At 40.3% G+C, this 21,829-nt stretch overlaps 1 pseudogene; it reads left to right on the top strand.

Annotated features, from left to right (window-relative positions):
• The first annotated feature begins 2,543 nt into the window (after nt 1–2,543).
• LOC103295168 (tubulin beta chain-like) lies at nt 2,544–3,794 on the top strand (annotated as a pseudogene).
• The last annotated feature ends 18,035 nt before the right edge of the window (nt 3,795–21,829 follow it).

Consider the following 21,829-nt stretch of genomic DNA (forward strand, 5'->3'; position numbering starts at 1 on the left):
AAACAAGTAATGGAGCTTGGTTTTGGAATTACATGCAAAATCTCTGGAGTTAAGATATCTGAGTTCTAATCCAAACTCTAATTCTTTTGTTATGAGACTTTGAGTAAAGCACTAATTGTACCATAGTTTCCCCAACAATACAATTTAAGAATCACTATGTGTCTTCCTTACATTCTTGGAGTTGGTATAATAATAATAAAGCAAGATTTTCCTGTATTTTTCAAGGTACTACTCAGGATTCCTTAGAAGTAATCCAAAGTCAGATGTCTAGGGAATTTGATCCTTCATATCTGTATAAGATGCTGGTGGAATTGCACAAAATTTAAAAAAATCTAAGATCTCTCCTCCCACTCATTCTAATTCAATTACTTGCCAAATGTTATGGATCTTACTTCCAAAATGTCTTTCAAAATCTATAAGAATTCTAAGAATTCAACCTACATAAACAATAAGCACTCTATTTTCTGAGCATGCCATATACTTTTATGCCCTATATGCCTTTGCTAATGTTACTTATGCTTAGAATGCCTGCTTTTCTCCCCCTCCACCTAAGAACTCTTTCAATGCTTCACATTCAGCTCAAATGTTTTCAAGCTCTGGAGCTTTCCCAGGCAGAATTGGATACTCCTTCCTATGTACTTGCATTTGTCACTATACTTCTGGTTGTTGTTTTTTAATTATAAATTTCTATAGATCTCTTATACCTGATAATCTGTAAGCTTCCATGGACAGATAACTATATATTGAATCTCTAATTTGAGCATTTGGACTATGGCCAGCACACAACTGTTTTTTTATTAATGTTCCCTTAAATAAATTATCATGGCCTGTGAACAAAATAATAGAGCCTTGGTTCTTTCTTCTATCTCCCCTTCATTATAGATACAATAATTTTTAAAGCATCATTTTAAACTTGCTCAACACTGCATAAAATGAATTCCAATATTGAATCCTGGGGCTCCCAATACCACATCCGGCACCACTAAATTTAGCCTTTGGCATTGCTTGAGGACAGATGATCCATGACTAAGTAGGGGTGGAAAGAGCCCCAGCTGTGCCATGCCTGGCCTAGTTGCCACCCTCACACTAAGCACTCCCATTTCTGCTCCACTCAATTTGCAATAACAGCTGATGCTGGAATCAGCATCATGCTCATGGGCAGATGTTCTGTTTGCGAGCTTGCTATTAAATAGACATAAAATAACAGTGATAAACATTCTCTACCTATAGTGTACCACAGAGTATTTTGGGCTAAGGCAGTGGTCGGCAAACTCATTAGTCAACAGAGCCAAATATCAACAGTACAATGATTGAAATTTCTTTTGAGAGCCAAATTTTTTAAACTTAAACTTCTTCTAACGCCACTTCTTCAAAATAGACTCGCCCAGGCCATGGTATTTTGTGGAAGAGCCACATTCAAGGGACCAAAGAGCCGCATGTGGCTCGCGAGCCGCAGTTTGCCGACCACGGGGCTAAGGGATTTAGAAAAAAAGAAAACTTGTTTATTGTTTCAAAATCTGAAAGATATTGGAAAAATAAAATAAAGTACTGTACTGATTCAGGGTCAGTTGGTAATTAAAAGATCAGTTCTTCCATTGCAGTGTTATTTACAATAGCCAAGATTTGGAAGCAGCTCAAGTGTCCATCAGTAGATGAGAGGATAAAACATCTATGGTATATTTGTACAATGGAATACTACTCTGGTGTGAAAAAAACAAACAAAACAAACAAACAAAAAAAGAATACAACTTTACCCTTTGTGACAGCATGGATGGACCTGGAGTGCATTATGTTAAGTGAAATAAGCCAGTCAGACAAAGACAAGTACCATATGATTTCTTTTTTTTTTTTTTTTTTAAGTACCATATGATTTCATTCATATGTGGAATTCAATGAACAAACTGAACTAACAAGCCAAACAGAGACAGATTCACAGAGAGCAGGCTGGCAGTTCTGGGTTTGTGGGGTTGATCAGGGAGGTGGAAGGATTGAGCAAAAAAGAAAACAAAGAGAGAGAAAACTCATGGACACCAATAGCAGTGTAGTGATTGGGAGGGGAATTGGGGTAGTGGTGGAGAGGGAGGGTATGGATGTAGAAGAGTATATAGGGGGATAAATGGTGATTTTAAAAAATAAAATAAAGAAAAAAAAGGACATTGAAAAAAATAGAGAGAGGGAGAGAGAGGAGAGAGAGATATCAGTTCTTGTAAGTTGCCGGAGCTTGGTGCAGGCCCTTCTTCCACCCCCGGCACACACACACACACACACACACACACACACACACACACACACACCACTCTGCCTGCCTTCCCTCCAGGCCTCATTCAGCCCTCTCCTTTTTCTCTCTCAGAACCTTCTTGCCCTGCATTCAGACCTCACTGCTCTAGCTTTGGGGGCATGTCTCACTCTATCAGCCTGTGATCAGCAGCAGAGAAAAAAAATTACCTATTTTCTTGCCTATACACACTTTTAGGTGAGCAAAAAGTTTTAATTTGAACCATGAGGAAAATGGTGCAGGTCCAGGACAATGAGTGGCAACCAAGTTCTGGGAGGTGATCAGTATGAACATTGCATGGACCCCACCAGCATCTACCATGGGGAGAGCAAACTGCAGCTGGATTGCATCTCTATATATTACAATGAAGCCCAGGTGGGAACTATGCTCCTCCTGTCATCTTGGTGGATCTAGAACCCAGGACCATGGACTCTATTTGCTCAGGTCCTTTTGGCCAGATCTTCAGACCAGAAAAATTTGTTTTTGGTCAGACTGGGGCAGGGAACAACTGGGCCAAGGGCTGCTATTCAGAGAGGGCTGAGCTGTTTGACTCAGTCCTGGATGTGGTGCAGAAGGAGGCTGACAGCTGTGACTGCCTGCAGGGCTTCCAGCTGACCCACTGGCTAGGTGGGGGCACAGGCTCTGGAATGGGCACCTTGCTCATCCGTAAGATTTGTGAAGAATATCCTGACTTCATCATCAACACCTTCAGTGTGATACCTTCACCCAAAGTGTCTGACACTGTGATTGAGCTCTACACAACCACCCAATCTGTCCATCAATTGGTAGAGAATACTGATGATACCTACTGCATTGATAATGAAGCCCTTTACGACACCTGCTTCCGCACCCTCAAGATGACCATGCCAATCTATGGGGACCTGAACCACCTTCTCTAAGCCACCATGAGCGGTGTCACCACCTGCCTTAGCTTCCCTGCCCAGCTCAATGCTGACCTCTACAAGTTGCAAGTCAACATGGTGCCCTTCCCATTCCTCCACTTCTTCATGCCTTGCTTTTCCCGTCTAACTAGCCATGGAAGCCAGCAGTACCTGGCCTTCATTGTACCCAAACTCACCCAGCAGGTATTTGATGCCGATAACATTATGGCTGCCTGTGACCCCACCAAGGCCCATACCTCACCATGGCTGCTGTATTCCATGGGCAGATGTTCGTGAAGGAGGTGGAAGAGCAGATGCTCAGTGTGCCAAACAAGGATGGCAGCTATTTGGTGGGATGGATCCTCAACAATGTCTGTGACATCCCGCCTTATTGCTGAAGATGGCAGTCACCTTCACCAGCAACAGTACAGCTATCCAGGAGCTGTTCAAGCACGTCTCAGAAGAGCTGGCTGCTGAGTTCCATCAGAAGGACTTCCTCCACTGGTACACCGACGGAGATGGAGTTCACAGAGTCTGAGAGCAACATGAACAGCCTCGTCTCTGAGTACCAGAATTACCAGGATGCCACCCCAGTGAAGGAGGAGGATTTCAGTGAGAAGTCTGAAGAGGAGGCCTAAGGCCACACCCTGTCACCCAGTTTCTCAGTTCCTTCAGCCTTCTTCCTCCACTGCCATTTTCCTCTCCCCCTCAGAATTTTCATCTCTGCCTCTCTTTTTTTCTCTTTTAAGGGTGTTCTATAACTGTGCCTGGCACAAAATAGGCACTCAAGAAATATTCATTGTTTGTTGAATGTCATCTCTCTCTTTCCATTCTGGGAAATCTTATTTCTGCCATTTTGGATAAACTTGTATTTCCTTCTGGTGCCCATTCCTCTCATCTGTCCAGTTAATATTTCCCTCTCTGTTTACAAGATAATTCTCCAAGAAGATGAATCTCATCCAGATCCCATTTAGGACTATGTGCTAAAAACACCATCCTAAGCCCCCAAAAAAGAAAGAAACCAGGGGTATCTGTATGGATTGTGACTGAAAGCAGCTGTGACTTTCAGTAGAGAAACACCCAACGCTTGTTTACCATACAGGAGCAGAAGAAAGACCTAGACCTCATTCTCTTTATGCCCACCAATCTCTAACTAATGTAAGAAAATGTACTGTCACCTAAATATTGGAGTCATTCCCCGTAGGAGAGAGGTCAGGACACCCTCTGTCTTTTGACTACATCTCATCTCCTGTTTTGCTATTGCCTTTCCCCCTACCATTGGTTTTGTTCTAGCCTACACTTCCAATTTCTGTTTGGTATTGAACTTGCTGGTTTGTGTTTTTTTCATATTGAAAAAATGACATTGACCTTAGCCAAAAATAAATGGAAATTTAAAAAAAGAGAGGAAAAGAGAAAAGTTCTTTCAAATGCCCTGCTTAATATATTTTTTCTCTCTGGGTCAATAAAACTCTTACAAGACAATACATCTTACAGCCTTTCTCTCCATGCTTTCTCCACTACTGTGGTTCAGGACTCATTACCTCTCATAACAGCTTTTGAGTTGTCCTCAATGACTCCATTCTCCCCTCTCCAAACTCTTGTGTACACCATCACCAAAACGATCTTTCTCAGAGACTCTGTGGCATCTCAATTCCTACAAGATAAAATTTGTTTTGGTTTGTTTTACCCTGAATTTGAGGCACTCTATTTTCTGTACTGACCCGAGTTTCAGCAACTTAATATTTTCTGCTCCCAATGTTGTATGCACTCAACATTCCAATTCAACTAAAAGACTTACAGTTTCTTAAATACTCTTTTATTGATATGACCTTATTCAAGATATTACTGCCTGGGACATCCCTTCTATTTATCTCACATGTCCACTCTCAAGATTTAGTTAAAATACCATTTTCCTGATAATACCAGCAGAAAATATTTTCTTTCCTATTAAATCTCTCATAAAATTTCTCCTGTTCTTTTATTAATTCACTCATTCAATAATATTAATTGATAATCTACTCTGTGGCCAACACTATTATAAAAACTAAAAACACATCTCTATGCAAGACAGACAAAATTTCTTTATTTCCTCAAGCTTACATTCTCTTGGCAGGAGATGGAAAATAAATTAAATAAGTAAGTAAAATACAGAGTGTGTTATTAATATAAGTTGTACATATTTAGCTAAAGCAGAGAAATGGGATAAGGAGGGTTGGAAGGGGATTTTTAATTTTAAATAGTGTTCAGAAAGCCCCAAGAAGAAAATGGCTTCTGAGAAAAGATCAAAGCAAGAGGCAGAGAAGTGAACAGATTTAATAGCAAAGTGTAAAGGCCCTAAGGTGTAAAATATTTTTTTTAAAAAAGGAAGGGTTTTTGTGGTTAGAGTTCAAGGAGCATGTGGTTGAACAAGAAACAGAATCAGAGGCACCAAAGTGAGGAGATAATTATGTGTGTCCTTGTAGACCAAGTATGCAAACTCAAAGGCTAACATGGGCCAAATAAACGAGGCATGTGTCCAACGGGCTGTGAGTTTGATATGCTTGTCATTGTGAGGAACTTTCTGCTTATTTAAGTGACATGGGAAATGTGTCACCCATGGTCCCAGCAGGAAATAGGTAGTATGTATGTATATATATATGTATACACACATACATACATACTACCTATATATATATGGGAAATTTAAGTATATTTTAATAAATTTTCTATTTCCAAATGTGTACACAAGTTTCAAGAAACCTAAAATGAAATAGTATAGAACTCAGTGTGATAACAACAGCATTACTACCCTAGACCTGAAGTGGCAATGGGAAAGAGTGGCTATAAGAAACCAGGGGTTCATCCAGCCAGTGTGGCTCAGTGGTTGAAAGTTGACCTATGAACCAGGAGGTCATGGTTCAGTTCCCAGTCAAGGCACATGCCCAGGCTGTGGGCTAGATCCCCAGTGTCAGGCATGCAGGAGGCAGCTGATCAATGATTCTCTCTCATCATTGATGTTTCTATCTCTCTCTCTCTTTCTCCCTTTCTCTCTGAAGCCAATAAAAATATATTAACAAAAATAAAAAGAAAGAAACTATGGGTATCTGTATGGAGTGGGCTGCTGACAGCAGCTGTGACTTTCAGCAGAGAAACACCCAACACTTATTGACCATATAGAAGCAGGAAGAAGACCTAAACTTCATTTTCTTTCTGCCCACCAATCTCTAACTAATACACTCATTGCTAAATCCAATCAGAATTCAGAGGTCAAGGAATCTTATAGATGTAATCCAGAAAGTTCAGCACTTAGGGCATAAAACATGGTGGGTAATGTCAGAGAGGATCTAGGGAGCACACAGAAGATATCCAGATCTGAGATCTATCAGAGGATTCTGAGCAGAGGAGTGATATAATATTTCTTACATTTTTTTAGGACACTTTGACTGTTTGTGAAGAATCTGTATATATAAAAGCCTAAGCGACCAAAGGACCAAATGACCGAATGACCAGAATGACTGGTTGCTATGACACGCATTGACCACCAGGGGGCATACGCTCAATGCAGGAGCTGCCCACTGGTGGTCAGTGCACTCTCACAGTGGGAGCGCTGCTCAGCTGACCAACCCATCCCTGCGGCCCACCAGCCCAGCAGCATCCACTCACTCCCTCAGTAGTCCTGAAGGTCCAATCTCCGAGAACAGGCCAGGCACCAATGGACCAGCGCCACCAGCACAATCCCGACAGCTCCTCCGGCTTCCTAGAAGTTGGCCTCAGGCACCGTGGCCACTTCTCCTACCTAGGAGATGGTTTCCACTCTGCAAGGAGGAAACAATATAAAAGCAGCCACCAGGTGGCTCCTGACAACCAGCACAAATGTCAGCAGGACAGATCCAGATCCCAGGCGGGCAAGGGCATCCCACCGCCCATCTGGAGGGCTGATCACATCTCTGCCCCCTCTACCCCTTCGGGACACCACCTGTGCACAAATTCATACACCAGGCCTCTAGTAAAATATAAGGGAACAAAATGCAGTGAGAGGCTACTGCAGTAAACTAAATGAGAGGTGATGGAGTTGTGAATCAACACATTAGCAAAATAGTGGTAAGAAGGGGTTGCACACCACACATTTTAAAAAGTTGAGCTGGCAGGATTTTCTGACATATTAGATAAGAATATAACAGTATGGGAAGAGTTAAAGATAAATTCATAGTTTTGGCCCAAACAAGTGGAAAAATGGAGTAGTAGCAGTTTTAATGAAGGGGAAGGAATAAAGATTCAGGGTTTTTTTAATGTTAGCATACATGTATGTTTTTCATCACCCATATTTGGATGTATATGGACAGATAGACAGAGCGGAAGAAATTAAAGCTGCAGGACAGAAGAAGAAAATCGCTGGAAGAATGTCTTTGTGTGACTTGAATAAAGTGCATAGGTGGAAGGATTTCCTTAAATAGCACAGACTCCAGAGCAAAAAGAGTGAAGCTGGTAGGTGAGTAGACATAGTGCTGGGAATTTGAGGACTATCTTTCTGGTTTTCTTCTATTGCTTTCTAAATGAAAAAATAATTTAGCTAGTCAATCTAGAATGAGAATGGGAAGAGGGATTGGGTGTTAGATATTTGAAACGAAAGGGCCAGATATGAAATAATCACATAGGAAGAAAGTAAATGGTCCTGGGCAAAGTAAAATTATTTCTGGGGAGCAATAAGAGTCTATTTAAGGACAGTGGTCATCAAATTGCTATGAGATCATTCAGCATGCGTGTGTATGTGTGTGTTTACCACATTTGGCTGCATGTATGCAGGTGGTAAATAGGTGGAGAGATGGGTTTAACTAGGATGGGAATTAAGAATGCCTAGTACTGGCACAAGAACAGGTATATAGATCAATGGAACAGAACAGAGACCCCAGAAATCAACCCAACCCATTACGCTCAATTAATATTTGACAAAGGAGGCGAAGGCATACAATGGAGTCAAGATAGTCTCTTTAATAAATGGTGTTAGGAAAATTGAACAGATACATGAAAAAAAAAAAAAAAAAGGAAACTAGACCACTAACTTACACCATACACAAGCTCAAAATGTATAAAATACTTAAATGTAAGTTGTGAAACCATAAAAATCCTAGAAGAAAATAGAGGCAGCAAAATCTCAGACATATATTGTAGCAATATGTTTGCTCATACATATCCTAGGGCAGGAGTGGGGAATATCTGGCCAGTGGACCATGAAATCATTTGGTCTGGCCCTGACAAGGCATTAGGGGTGAGTTAATTAAACATTTGACCAAATATAGTAGGCTAATTTTTAAGTTAATAATTTTGTATGACCCGAGAATGATGTAATACATATTCAAATGGCCTTTGGTAGAAAAAAAAGTTCCCCCCACCTGTCCTAGGGCAAGGGAAACAAAGGAGAAAATAAACAAATAGGACCACATCAAAATAAAAAGCTTCTGTACAGCAAAAGAAACCATCAACAAAATGAAAAGAAACCCTACTGTATGGTAGAATATATTTGCCAATGATACATCTGATAAAGGGTTAATATCTAAAATATATAAGGAACTCATACAACTTAACAAAAAGAAAATGAACAGTCCAATTAAAAAATGGGCAAAGGACCTAAATAGACACTTCTCCAATGGACATATAGATAGCTACTGTTAAGAGGCATGAAAAACGTTCACTCACTAATCATCAGAGAAATGAAAATTAAAATGAAAATCACCTCACACCTGTCAGAATGGCTACCATAAACAAATCAACAAATGATAAGTGCTGGTGAGGATGTAGAGAAAAGGGAATCTTGGTACCCTGCTGGTGGGAATACAGACTGGTGCAGCCATGGTGGAAAACAGTATGGATTTTCCTCAAAAAATAAAATATGGAACTGCCTATATCCTAAGAAACCTGAAACACCAATCAGAAAAAAAAGATATGCACCTCTATGTTCACAGCAGCACAATTTACAATAGCTAAAATCTGGAAACAGCGCAAGTGCCCATAAGTAGATGAGTGGATAAATAAACTGTGGTACATTTACACAACAAAATACTATGCATCAACAAAAAAGAAGGATCTCTTATCTTTTGAGACAGGCTGGAGGGCCTGGAGAGTATTGTTGTAAGTGAAATAAACCAGTCAGAGAAAGACAAGTATCACATGATCTCACTCATATGTGGAAGTTAAAGAAAAAAAATAAACTGATGAACAAAATAAATTCAGAAGCATAGAAACATGGGACAGACTGATGAATCTCAGAGGGAAGGTGGGGGTGGGGGGCTTGGAATAGATTAACCAAATAATTTATATACATACTAGAGGCCCAATGCACAAAATTTGTGAACGGGTAGGGTCCTTAGGCCTGGCTAGTGATCAGAGCCAACCTGCAGGGTGACCAGTGGGGCTATGAGGGGGGTGTGGGCTGCTGTCACCTGCCTTGGCTGGCCTGGGGCCTGTGGTCTGGAGGCAGCTTCTGCGTTGAGCATCTGCCCCCTGGTGGTCAGTGCGCATCATAGTGACCGGTCATTCTGCCATTCGGTAAATTTGCATATTAGGCTGTTATTATATAGAATATGCATAACCCATGGACACAGACAATAGTCTGGTGAAGGCCCAGGCAAGGATGGGGGTGGGAGGCATGAGTGGGCTAGAAGGGGTCAATGGGAAAAAAGGGGACATCTGTAATACTTTCAACAATAAAGATAAATAAAAATGAATGCCTGTAAAGATATGATCATGTTGATTGACTGTAAAATATAAACAACGTAAGGAGTGAAGTGATGACATTAGGAAGATTATGAATAATGTAAAGTTGTAGGAGCAAAAGATTGGACATCTTGGGAAGGTCAAAATATTGTTAAAATAAGGATAGTAGGTCAAGTGGGCTAGATAGGTAGGAGATAACAGACAGAGTAAGTGCTTGAAATTGAGATTATGAAGAAATTGAAATTATTCAGTCTCATAACATTAAAGGTAAAATAATGGAGGAGGTGGATAGATTAAAGATAGGACACCTAGAGAGGACAACATCAAGAAATTGAGTGTTTAGCTGAGACCGGTTTGGCTCAGTGGATAGAGCGTCGGTCTGGGGACTGAAAGGTCCCAGGTTCGATTCTGGTCAAGGGCATGTACCTTGGTTGCGGGCACATCCCCGGTAGTGGGTTTGCAGGAGGCAGCTGGTCGATGTTTCTTTCTCATGATGTTTCTAACTCTCTATCCCTCTCCCTTCCTTTCTGTAAAAAATCAATAAAATATACTTTAAAAAAAAAAGAAATTGAGTGTTTAAAGTATTGGAAATATACCTCATGTGATTTTTTTTTTTATTTGAGTCAACACGAAGTAAGGCAATACTCTTGAAGGAGTGACGGTGAGCCAGGTGTCAAAATCACAAAATGAGGGGGAGAGATCAGGAATAGGTGTATGGTTGCATTCAGGGTAGTATACATGAAATTTAAAGCTGGAAGAATTTATAAAGGAGGGAAGGATAATGGTCCAGAAGTAGCAACAAAGAGGAAGGAGGACATGTATATAACTTCCAGGTGGGTTTTATAAGGGGAATGGGTATAAAACAGTGACTATGTGAGAAGGATAGAGAAGAAAAAGTATCTTCAGGAGCAAACCGGATTTCATCAGAGTAAGAAGAGAAGTGATAGAGAATATCAGAAATTCTGCTGAGAACTGACTGTGAGTTCCAGAGGGCTTGGTGAAAGCAGTGTACTGGTTGGAGAGGGGGAGGGAATGAAATAAGCAATAAGCAAGAACCATGTTTGGATTTTAATGCAGGAGATGGAAGTGTTCTGGGATCCTTGGGTTCAGGTGTCACCTACATGGAAATTTTTCTGATTGACCCCAGAGGAAAAATGAATGGAAGATTGGATCCAATCAAAGAGGGGATATAAAGATACCCATGAGGAGGAAAGCTTAATTCTGTTGGGATGACCAGAGAGTCGTAGGTGTTTTGTGGTTATAACTAATGCAAACAGGGACAGAGCATAATGAGATTTGAGCCAATATTATGTAGGAAGAAAAAGGTGGTGAGGCTGAGTGCTGGGTTTAGAGAGATTCGGAGGTCTTGCCAGGAGCACAAACAATTCTGGGGCTCTCTTGAACCATATAGATGGGAGTGTGAGGGATAAGAATAAAGCTCTGTATTTCCTTCCCTGTATGTAATAATTAGTTTACATGTTTTTTAGTGCCCTGCTAATAGGTATTTGACAGCCTAAATTTATTGTTGCTTAGTTTTTCTATACTCTCCAAGGTCTCACACTTGATAGGCACCTTATAAGCCATTTTGAAGTAATGATCAAGCCATCCTCAGTTACTATTGGACATTTACTATTCTATTCCACAGTGTAATTATTAAATGTGTTATACTTGGAATGCCCAGTGTCTCTAGTGCCCTGCCCCTGCCAGAAGTGATGTTGTATGGAGGTGGTTGCTATGAATTTAGCCACAACAATCTATACCCATTTCTCTGAACTTTTATGCTCTTTTATATTCCCCATGTCTGTCTGCACTTTTTCCTCCAGTGCCCACTCCTCCACCTCCTACAACTATTTGTTCACCTTAGAGACATTTGTTCTTTAATTGAGGCTTTATACACATATCACATGTTTGGCAATTGTATGACTAAAGCACCTTCTTATTTTTTTTTTCAACCACAAAGCCATTCCTTCTTTTCACAGGAGTAACATTCTGATTTTTCAGAGCATTCAGCTCTTTTCTTCTCTCAATCCTTGTTTGATATGGGATGAGATCTAGAAGAGGGAATCTGATGTAATCCCATGCAATCAATACGTTTTTGTTCTGGCCTCGTTAATTAGTTTATAAAAGGCATATGGTCCAAATCAGTCTGAAGAAATTAAACTGGGATTACTATTGGGATTTTCAGAAAGGAAAATGATCTTTTGATGGGGTAACAGAGAATAGGAGTTGCTAAGACCCTTTTTTTCTTTGTGGGAAGAGATCACCTGAGTGAAGCCAACAGAGAGAAAAAAAGAGGAGCCAAGAGATAAAGAGAGAATGACTCCTGAAGACTTATTTTGAGTTCCTGTATTGAGCAATATCTAAAGCATTTTCTATCACTGGACTTTTCCATCATGTGAACCAATAAATTTCTCCCCGCCCCCCACCCCTTAAGACAATTGGAGTGGGTATTTTCCATTTATAAATAAAATAACCATAACTAAAACAATCACTATATATAATGGAGAGTCAAAAGTCCTGTCCAAGCTCCTAAGAATTATTGGGCCTTCTAGGACCCATAACAGGAACAATGAATCTCTTAGACAGTGGTGAGAAAAGACCTTGTCTAGGACCATTCTCAGCTGTTACCCTCTATTTATGCTGCCCATATGATGAATAGAAGCAGTCAGGCCATCAATGCAGTGATAATTAGCCAAAGATAATTAAGGGGACATTTTTCTTCCTTGTGAGAGCTATCCAAAGTCTACAATTAAAGGTTCATTCAATTATGACAGTTCCCATATTCAATACAAGTCACATAGTCTGAAGACAAAACCTGCCCTTGAGAGAAACAAGAAAAGTTTTAGATCAAAATATTACAAAGGAAGTCAGCTATTTTATTACATTTTATCAAACTGCTTACCCTCAGGAAGAGATTTCAACATATTTTATTCAGGAACTTCACATTTTAATTCAGAATTATAAATCAATTAATTAATACGTTATTGTTACCTCAGCAACAACCCAGAGCAAAACAGAGAAAGATTACATAGAAAAGGCAAAGAGAAAAGGTCTTCAATTTTGAAATTATTAATTACTTTTCAAGGTTGAAAAGTAGATTAAAGGCATATCATGTTAGTTATTTTTGTGTAACATTAATTTTTTTAAAAAATTGTTGAATTCATTGGGGTAACATTGGAATAAGCCAGTCAATGAAAGAAAAATACCACATGATCTCACTCATTTAGGGATAGTAAAGAACATTATAAAGTGGTGAACAAAAAGATAGATACAGAGACAGTAAAGCATCAAACAGACTTTCAAAGTACAGGGGGAAAGTTTGGGAAAGGTGGGGGAGTTATGAAATCAAACGAAGGACTTGTATGCATGCATATAAGCATAAACAATGGACGCAAAACTCTGGGGGGGGAGGGCATGTGTGGGTGTGGGGTGGGGGGGGTAATAGTAAGATATGTACACATATAATACCTCAATAAAAATATTTAAAAAAAAATAAAATAAAAAATAAAATAAAAAATAAAAAATTGTTGAATTTATTGGGGTAACATTGGTTTATAAGAGTATATAGGTTTCAAGTGTGCAATTCTATAAAAGATCATCTGTATATTCTATTGTGTATTCACCATTCAAAGTCAAGTCTCCTTTCATCACCATTTACTCCCCCTTTACCCTCTTCTACCTCCTCCTACCTCTTTTTCCCTCTTATAATCACCATACTTTTGTTTGATTAATCCCTTCACTTTTTCACCCAACCCCAATTTTCCTCTCCTGTGACAGTTGTCAATTTGTTCCCTGTATTCTTAAGTCTGATTCTATTTTGTTTGTTAGTTTATTTTGATCATTAGATTCCACATATAAGTGAACTCATATGGTCTTGTCTTTCTCTGACTGGCTTATTTCACTTAGCATAATACTCTCCAGGCCTATCCATGCTGTCACAAAAGGTAAGCTTTCCTTCTATTTTATTGAGTAAATGTGCCACAGCTTTTTTATCCACTCACCTACTGATGGGCATTTGGGCCACTTCCAACACATTATCTTTTAGAGTTAAAAGACTGAAAATAAAAGTAGAACAAATTTTTCCTCTGGAGTATAGTATGATCATAAATAACACTGTGTCCATAACTGTTTTGCCACACACACCTTTTCTTGGAACATCCTCAGCTAGATATCTGCATTCAAAATCGTTGAGGGAATTACGTTAATTGCATGAAACAGGCCATAGTGATCAGCCATCAAGCTCAATTAAACACAGACAGCAACCATCACTCCACACACACTTCTGATGGCTTACAATGATTAAACTATATGAAAAAAACACACATAGCTGTATACTTTATAAATAGTTGTATTTATGGAGTGTTTTTCTTTTAAAGAATAAAACAAGAAAATATTTTATTTACATAGTTCTTTTCAATTTCTCTGACCTTGGAATTTGCTGTAAAGTTCTGTGTTGGGAAGCAGCAGAGGCCTGGATAGGGAGAGAGGGAAATGAGGATAGTAAGGTTTAACTTTTCTCACTCACATACATGATGCCATTCAGTCACCCTCAAGACAATAAGAAGCTAGTATAATTACTCCCATTTCAAAAATAGATAACTAAGATTCAGGAAAAAAATGTACTTGCTCAAGATTAAACAGCTCTGAAGTGGCAGAACTAGTATTCTGAAACCAGAGAAACCTGGCTCCAAAGAGTAAGTTTTCTTCACAAATCAGGCTGCCTCCTAACATTTCAAATCAACACAACTCAAATGACTGATGATATTTTTGGCACCATTGATATAGTATAATAATAAAGTACAATCAAGAGTGGCTTGATGATTAATAAGCTTTATTATTTTGCCATTACAAATCACAGATTATAATAACAATACATAAATGGTTCTTATGAATCAAAATATGACTATCTGTTATGCTATGACAATAACAACAGCAGTAACTCACATTTATATAATATTTTAGCGTTTCAAAATATTTCACTATCTCCTTGTGATTCTGTTCTTATAACAACCTGTGAAGTAAGCTGAGCCAATTTTATTCTCATTACTTGAAAGTTGAGGAAATTGAGGAACAGAGAAACATTTGCACAAACCAAATGAACAAAGCCATTTAAATGAACATAGGCTGTTCATTCATTGATGCAGTCATTCTTTGAAAAAATAATTTGCATATCTATTATGTGCAGCTAACTTTTATTTCTTAAGTGACATACAATCTACTTTTCATTTCATCACTTTGACACTTATATTACAGAGTATATTACATATGTTAATAACAGTGGTGACCAGGCCTAACATCTTTTCAAGTCCCAGCCAACTGCCTTTTCTAGCAGAAGCTGACTTAGGTTGTTCTTTGAGTGAGCTCACTAATTTAGACTGGCCCAAGAGCAGAAAATTCATAAACTGGCTGCTAAGATATGATGTGGTTTAGCATGAAATATCTGCTCACAGGTTATGGCTATTGAAAAGGCATGCAATCCAAAAATGTCAGAGACTGAGGGAATAAAAGAGCCAGACTTCTAGGCTAAAGAATAGACTTAATAGAGCACAAGCTCGTGATCTTATTCCGAATACAAGGTAATACTAGCTAATATATTTTAAATAAATTTAAAACAGTCAAATAGGCTATAAAGCAAGAAAGGGAAATATCCAGATGCCAGAAGTGAAAAATACTCACAGATCCATAGCAATGAGTAAGAGTTGAAGCATGTGGCTCTGGGAGAGTAAGGATATATGCATTAGTGGCTACATACAAAAATTGGTCAAGACTTCATTCCCCAAATATAGTGAGGACTGTAGCTGGACTCAGTATAAATCAGAAGTTAAATAAGTGCTGTTCCGTGTATATGTAACATCATAAAATCTCTGTCCATTGAGTAATGGCTCCTGAGGCAATAGGTAAGAACCAAGTCACCAATAAAAGAGTAAGCTCTTAATCCTATTTTGTGTGCAGCCCAAATTTATACCAGCTGATACCTATTTGGAAGACCCCCAAGTAGAAAAACTGATGTCAAAATTGAAACCAAAGGGGACATCTGTAATACTTTCAACCATAAAGATTTTTTAAGGAATGTAACTATGCTGATATAGGAACCTCTAGTACAGAGAATGTGCACAAGACTCCCTAGGAAGTTGGCCACTGAAGATGTTTATCATGAAAAGTACTGGTCAGACAACATCCTTACAGACAACATCCTTACAGATGGGAGGTATGCCTGTATGGGATCATAGGAAAGAAAGAAAGAAACTTTATTTTTTAAAATTAAGGCAGACAACATCCTTACAGATGGGAGGTATGACAACATCCTTACAGATGGGAGGTATGCCTGTATGGGATCACAGGAAAGAAAGAAAGAAACTTTATTTTTTAAAATTTCTTTATTGATTAAGGTGTTACATATGTGTCCTTATTCCCCCACTTCTCACCCATCCCTCCCACTCATGCCCTCACCCCCCTGTTGTCTGTGTCCATTGGTTAAGCTTATATGCGTGCATACAAGTCCTTTGGTTGATCTCTTCCCCTTACCCCCACCCTCCCCTACCTTCCCTCTGAGGTTTGATGGTCTGATCGATGTTTCTTTGTCTCTGGATCTGTTTTCATTTAAAAGTAGTGTGTTTATGTGTATAAAGTGCTCAAAGTGATCCAAAGAAAAAAATCAAAGCTATAAAAAGGAAAAAGAACAGAAGTTTATAATACAAAAATAAGTAGTTTTGACCGTCAGTGAACTTATATTGTCAGAAAAAAAAAATGAGGCTAGCTGACTTTGGGAATACTGTTATTAAAGTGCTGAGGGGGAAAATAAAATTGCCATCCTAATATTATATACTCAGGTAAACCATAATTCAAATATGTGGAAGAAATAAAAACATTTAAAGAAGAGGAAAACCCAATGCTAAGTGAAATGGAATTTATAAATAGAAAATTATTTCAGCAGGGAAAAATGTAAACCTGGAAGGAGTAGTATGCAAGAAACAAATATGTGCAAATAATTAAATAACTATATTAATAAATAAACATAAGCATTTAATGTGAATTTTAAAATAACAATTATTTTGTGTATGTATGTAGAAATATGAGGTGGAATTAAAATAGTAAATAATCAGATGGAAGATTGGAGAGGAGGGTTAAAATGGTTGTTAAAGTAGACATATCTTGTTTAGGAGAAAGATAGAAATATTAAGTTTTATGTTTTAGAAAAATTAACCTTAATATTTTAGGTATGTTAAAATTTAATAAGCCACTAAAAGAATTTAAGTATATAACCTTTAAAGTAGTAGATTGTTACTGATGGAAATATCAATAGTACAGATAAAAAGACAATTTTATCAGTCCAATAGAAAGCAGCAAAGGGACAGGGCAAAAAAGTATGATTAAGCGATCACAAAAATTAAGATGATAAAAATAATGTATGCATTATAGAGAGGCACATATACGTGCAGTATTTCCCCCTTGTCTGCCAAAAATTTTTAAATGGAAACAAACAATTCTTAAGTTTTAAATTGCATGCCCTGCTGCGTAGCAGCGTGATGAAATCTCGCGTGGTGGCCCTTGCGATGTGAATCATTCCTTTTCCAGCGCCTCCGCGCTGCATCCACTTCCCGTCTGTTAAGTCACTTAGCAGCCCACTCCCTTACCGATTGGACTGCCACAGTATTTCAGTGCTTGTGTTCAGGTAGCCCAATTTTACTTAATAGTGGTCCAAAAACGCAGGAGTAGTGTGCTGGCAATTCAGATGTGCCGGAGAGAAGACGTAAAGTGCTCCCTTTAAGTGAAAAAGTGAACGTTCTCTACTTAAGACAAAAAGCACGTTGAGGTTTCTAAGATCTAAGGTAAGAATGAAACGTCTATGTGAAATTGTGAAAAAAAAATTGTGAACAAGGGTGAGGGCAGCACAATAAGATCTTTTTAGAGAGGAAGACTACTATGTTTCCATAACTTGACAGTCCGGTGTATTGTTACATTTTATTATTAGTTTTTGTTATTAATCTCTTACTGTGCCTAATTTGTAGATTAAATTTTATCTTAGTTATCTATATATCAGAAAAAATATATGGTTAGGTACTCTCTATGGTTTCAGGTATCCACTGGGGGATCTTGGAATGTATTTCTGTCAGAGAAGGGGGAACTACTGTACATACTTAAGTAAAAACTTAGGAAAGGATACACTCTAAATTCTTACTAGTGGCTCCTCTAAAAAGGATAAAGAGAAATGGGACCCAAAATGAGTAAAAAGAGAGTTCAACTCTATCTGGAAAGAAGAAGAGATTTAAAACAAATATAACAATGTTTTCAGTTGTCAAGTGTGAGTGCTGAGTACGTGGGTATTTTAAATATCATGTTAGTACTTTTAATTTTTTTAATGTCTCCTTTTTTCTGAGAAGCAGTAAATGCATAATAATAGCAGACTACTGAGGTGAAGGGCAATAACTCCTGCTCCTTCTAAGGTTTCCAATAAATATTGGAAACAAATATTCCAGGTTCCTTTGCACACTTTCAGCATTTACTGACACATTAAAATAAACTCGCTTTGCTTAAAAGATCTTTATTGCATTTCATTTAAAAAACTTAACTGCACATATACACATTCAGGTCCAAGAAACCTCAATGGTGGGTTAGAAAAAAAATCAATATTGGCACAAATATATAAATTTGGTTTTATTTGATTTCATCTAATTTGATTCAATTCAATTTATTTCACATACATTCACTTAAGCAGGCACTAAACTAGATATGGTGAATATAAAGCTGTGTAAAGCATGAACCTGATCTTCAAGGTCCTTCTATTGGTTGAGTTGATAAATAAGGGAAAAATAATTACAATAAAAATAATAACAGATACAAGAATAGAAGAAGAAAAGCAGGTGTATAGGAAAGAGAATTAATTCCACCTGGCCATGGTAAAAGAGGTTTACTCAGAGAGACCAGAATATCAGAGTGGTGATTTGAAGATTAATAGAGGTTTAGTGAAGAATATCTGTTTCACTCAAAATGCTGATTTAGTTATAATTAAAATATTCAAAAGGAAGAATCCATATGATCATAAAATCCACATTTTTCCCAGTGGGCCTATATGACGCTGAGGATCTTAGAAAAACACAGTCCTCCCCCAGTATTGGCTTTGTGCAGTAGTGCCTCAGAGACTCTCAGATTCCTCAGATCTGCTGATGAGAACTGATTTTCTAATTCATTCACAGGATTATGTTTATTTTATTTATTTAACTTAGCAATACTAGCTCTAGACAGTTTGGCTCAGTGGATAGAGCATTGGCCTGCAAACTGAAGGGTGTCGAGGTTTGATTCTGGTCAACATCACATGCCTCCTTTGCAGGCTCCTCCCTGGCCCAGACCCTGGTCGGGCTCCTGCAGGAGGCAACCAATGGATATGTTTCTCTCACAAAGATATTTCTCTCTGCTTTTCCCTCTTTATTCCACTCTCTCTAAAAATCAATGGAAAAATATCCTCGGGTGAGGGTTAAAAGAAAATTACTAGCAATTCTATGTTTAATTTTTACTGTTTTGAATATAATGCCTTTGATTATAAATACTATTTTTTTTCCAAAATTGGCTTAACCAATAAAGAAATGCATTGATTCACTTAAAATTGGACATCTATCCTATCTAATAATAGACAAATATGCAAATTGACCATACCTCCAACACACCCACAAGCCACGCCCATCATCCAATCAGAGTGAGTATGCAAATTAACCGAAACCAAGATGGCTACAGCCACAGAGAGCAAGGTTTCCTAGGTAAGCCAGAGGAAGCCATGCTTTCTGCCAGCCTTTGCAGGCCTAAGCCTCCACTCAAGCTACAAAGTTTCAATTATAGAAGGTAAACAAATTCAAACAAATGGCAGCAGAATGGAGCTTGAGAGAGCAGGCCAGGGTTGCCGCCAGCAACAGGGGAAGCAAAGCTTTCCACACACCCTGGCCGGGCCCACCTGCTTAAGGCAACAGAGTTTCAATTATAACCCCAACACAAATGGCTGCAGGCCTCGGAGGAAGCCCGAGGCTTGGCTCCACTCCAGGCTACAAAGTTTCAATTGTAGAAGGAAAATAAATTCCAGATACCAGGGCCTCCACTTGGGTTGCCAGGGGGCATGGCCAGCCTGAAAACCACCACAGGCCCCTCGCTCAGGCTGCCCCATGCCCCAAGGGAACCCCCACCCTGATCCGGGACGCCCTTCAAGGCAAACCACCTGGCCCCCACCCCTGTACCAGGCCTCTATCCTATCTAATAAAAGAGTAATATGCAGATTGACCATCACTGCAACACACAATATAGCTGACCCCATATGGTCAAAGATCCTGCCCCCATGTGGACACAAGATGGCCACCACAAGATGGCCAGCAGGAGAGTGCAGTTGGGAGGCACCCAGCCTGCAAGGGAGGGCAGTTGGAGGTGATCAACCCTGCAAGAGAGGGAAGTTAGGGGTAACCAAGCCGGCAGAGGAGGGAAGTTGGGGGAAAATAGGCTGGCAGCAGAGTGGTTAGGGGGTGATCAGGCTGGCAGGCAGAAGCAGTTAGGGGCAATCAGGAAGGCAGGCAGGCAAGCAGTTGGGAGCCAGCAGTCCTGGATTGTGAGAGGGATGTCCGACTGCCCGTTTAGGCCCGATCCCTGGCAGTCGGACATCCCTTGAGGGGTCCCAGATTAGAGAGGGTACAGGCTGGGCTGAGGGACAACCCCCCTCCGTGCACGAATTTCGTGCACCGGGCCTCTAGTTATTTTATAATACTAGTGGCCCGGTGCATGAAATTCGTGCATGGGGGGTGTCCCTCAGCCCAGCCTGCACTCTCTTCAATCTGGGACCCCTCGGGGATGTCCGACTGCTGGTTTAGGCCCGATCCCTGGGATCTGGCCTAAACCAGCTGTCGGACATCCCTCTCGCACTCCTGGACTACTGGCTCCTAACCGCTCACCAGCCTGCCTGCCTGATTGCCCCTAACAACTCTGCCTGCCAGCCTGCTCGCCCCCAACTGCCCCCCACTACTGGCCTGCATGCCCCCAACTGCCCCCCTTGCCAGCCTGCTCGCCCCCAACTGCCCCCCTGCCAGTCTGCTCAACCCCAGCTGCCCCGCCGCTGGCCAGATCACCCCCAACTGACCTCCACTGATGGCCTGCTTACCCGCAATTGGCCCCCCTGCCAGCCTGCTCACACCCAACTGCCACCTCACTAGCTTGATTACCCACAATTGCCATCCCATCTTGGCCTAATCACCCACAACTGCCCTTTCCTCTTAGCCCCTAACCACCTCTACCTCAGCCCCACCACCTTGGCTTTGTCCAGAAGAACATCTGGAAGGTCTCCTGGAAGGTCTCCCAGTCTAATTAGCATATTACCCTTTTAGTAGTATAGATAGAGGCCTTGTGCATGGGTGGGGTCTGTCTGGTTTGCCCTAAAGAGTGTCCCCGATCAGGATGGGGGTTCCCTTAGGGGGTGGGGTGGGCTGGGTGAGGGGCCTGTGGTGGTTTGCAGGCTGGCCACGCCCCCATTGGGGTGGGGGTCCCCACTGGGGATGGTGCTGGCCTGGGCAAGGGGCTGGGGCAGTTTGTAGGCCAGCCACGCCCCCATGGGGTGAGGGTCCCTGCTGAGGGGCATCGCCAGCCTGGGTTAGGGGCTGATGGCTGTTTGCAGGCTGGCCATGCCCCACAGCAGGGACCCTCACCCTGTGGGGACATGGCCAGCCTGGGTAAGGGACTGAGGGCCATTTTCAGGCTGGCCACACCGCCTTCAGGGTAGGGGTCCCCGCTGGGGTGCTGGGCCAGCCTGGATAATGGGCTAAGGGCCGTTTGCAGGCCCCTCCCTCGGTGGCCTGCCCGGGCAACCCAAGCCTTCCACAGGCTTAGGCCAGCTCTGTGGCCACAGTCATCTTTGTCCTGCTAATTTGCATATTCCCTCCTGATTGTCTGTGGGCATTGCAGAGTGACAGTCAATTACAATATTTCTCTCTTATTAGTATAGATAATCATTTAAAGTTAA

This window comes from Eptesicus fuscus, chromosome 3 (assembly GCF_027574615.1).
Source record: "Eptesicus fuscus isolate TK198812 chromosome 3, DD_ASM_mEF_20220401, whole genome shotgun sequence".
NCBI lineage: Eukaryota > Metazoa > Chordata > Mammalia > Chiroptera > Vespertilionidae > Eptesicus > Eptesicus fuscus.